The 2,440-nt window shown below is 43.4% G+C and overlaps 1 long non-coding RNA gene across 1 annotated transcript; it reads left to right on the forward strand.

The window, feature by feature from the left end:
• Window positions 1-661: 661 nt before the first annotated feature.
• LOC112161119 lies at window positions 662-1,171 on the forward strand. Its single transcript, XR_002921787.2, has 2 exons — window positions 662-830; window positions 932-1,171. It is a non-coding gene; the product is annotated as an uncharacterized LOC112161119 (long non-coding RNA).
• The last annotated feature ends 1,269 nt before the right edge of the window (window positions 1,172-2,440 follow it).

The following is a 2,440-nucleotide window of genomic DNA, read 5'->3' on the forward strand; positions in this document are numbered from 1 at the left end:
CGCTCGCGGAGATGTACAATTTCTTCGTGGAGTTTTGACAAATAAAACGCCATAACTGGAAGAATGAATGACTGAGGAGGCACTGGACAGCCCGGCGATGTCCCACCTCCAGAGTCATATACCTCACCGTGATTGGTTCGTTCAGCTCTGCACACAACAGCTGTCATATTCATTTCAGTCTTGCGCGGGCCGCACTAACAGTAATCTTTCATATGAAGACGGGGGCCACAAATTATCATCCCGGGGGCCGCAGATGGCCCGCGGGCCGTGAGCTTGAGACCCCTGTGTTAAAAGTTTGGGTTTTAAACTTTAAAAAGATGGCATCATGCTAGCTTTTTGGGCTATTGTGCTATTTTTACTAAGAACTTTTTTTAGGCTATTTTGGAATTTAGCTAATATTTAGGTAGATGCTAGCTGTTTTGGCTAATTTAGGCTTTTTTCTAGTTGTTGAGGCTGTGCTAAAATTTAGTTAATATTTCAGATACATGATAGTGTTGTGAGGTGAAACATTACTTTTTTTGTGGTTGTATTTGCATGTTTTTGTTTGGGTTTTATGTTGTTTCACCTCTGAGACTGAATCCCAGATTGGACACACCTGGTGCTCAGTCACACACCTGGTGCTCAATCAGTAAGGTGACAGCCCGGCCTATAAAGCTGGAACCGGCAGTGAGGACCGAGCAGAAGAGAAGGGGCAGCTGAGAGCGACTGGAGGAGGTGACGTCACCCAGTGGTTCGCTGTGGCTGGAGGGGTTGCAGCAGAGACAGAGTCCTCTCTGAGACAAGGGACTGCGACGTACACGCAGCGGCAGGGTGAGGAGCCCTGCCAGTGTGTGAGTACCCTTGTCCTGTACAGTGCCCCCCTCACTCTGCAAAGAGTCAGTCCTGTCTGCTCCTCCAAACCTTGGATACTGGCAAGAACTTTATGTTGCAGGTGGACGAGGAGCTGCCTGCCACGCTTCTGGGGACTGGATGACAGACAAGATCTCTTCTTTGCCTTTTTATGGACAATTTTCTTTTAGTTATTTGTACAAGATTTTATGGGGTTCCCCTCTGACAGCTTTTATCTTTTGATCTTTTACTAATTTTTACTTTTAAGATTTTTACCTGTTCTGATTTTAACTTTGGCTTGGTGTGAATTGCATGTTCTATTAAATCATAAGTAGAATAACAACCCTCTCTTCCCTAGTTTTTGTGTGGTGCTCTTCCCCTGGTCCTGAATCTTTAATTTGTCTGCATTCACCTGCTAGGACCCCCCCATTTGGCAACGGTGGGGGCCCGACAATAGCTGTTTTGCCAAATTAGGTTTTTTTTTTCCAAAAAAAAGTTTTTTAGGCTGTTTTGGAGTCAGAATAATATTTGCATGCTAGCTTATTTGGCTAATTTAGGCTTTTTCAGTTCTCCTTTTTTTCTACTTTGAATACTAGTTATTTAACTAGTTTTGCTATTTCCTAGCTGTTTTGGCTAACCGTTTTTTATTTTTAGGCTTATTTGGCAGTTGGCCAATATCATGGCGGGCTATCGGCTTCAGTGTTTTTAAGTAGCTTCATCAGTGGCCAAATACAGTTTACAGCATTCAAACTAGCATTATTTCAGGTAATGTTATATATCTCATTCATAAATATTTTAAACAGTGATGTTTTTAAATTTTGATTTTGGCATCTTCTGAGATTGAGTTTGACACTACTGATCAGTGTTAATTTCGTTGAGAAAAAATTTTCGTCATTGTCTTCGTCAACGAAATTTTTCACCCAACGAAAACGAAACAAAAACTCCAGCCCAGACACGAAAACTTTAACTAAATTGATAGACATTTTCTGTGATTTAGGTGAAAAATGTCTACTCCAGGTAGAAAAAGAAGAGTACATGTAGGGACAAATGTTATATTCAACACAACCCTCAACAAGACGTTGTGTACGTTGTTGTGAGCGACCATCACAGGCAGAAACACAACAAACCTGAAGCGACGTTTGTAGACAAGCCAGCCTGAAATCCACACCAAGGTTAACATACAAACACGATTATTTCTAGTGTATTGGGTTGAATCCAAATTCTCCCTCTACCTTTCTAACTGTTGTGGCATTTTAAAGAGTAGAATTATCTGACATGGTTGTTTTAAGGGGTTACTCTCGCCAAGCTAACTAGCGCCGGTACTGCGCGGTGGAGAAGCGCTTTTCTTCCCGCGGGTGAAGCTCTGAAGCTCAGAGGTTTACATTTAAATGTAATTAATGCTTTATTGTTGTAGCATGACGTTTGTAAAGTTATAAATCGATGTTGTGTATTTCCGAGCGCTAGCAGCCCTGTTGCTTCTTCAGATCAACAATCAGTCACCGTCCCGTCCTCCTGGTCCCGGGTGTAGGTGGTATGGGGTGCTCGGCTGGGTGGGGTCTGGCGCGGCCGGATGGGGTGGTCCGCCTGCTTGTGCTGGGGGGGCTGGCGTGGG

The sequence above is a fragment of the Oryzias melastigma genome, linkage group LG6 (genome assembly GCF_002922805.2).
Source record: "Oryzias melastigma strain HK-1 linkage group LG6, ASM292280v2, whole genome shotgun sequence".
NCBI classification, from domain to species: domain Eukaryota; kingdom Metazoa; phylum Chordata; class Actinopteri; order Beloniformes; family Adrianichthyidae; genus Oryzias; species Oryzias melastigma.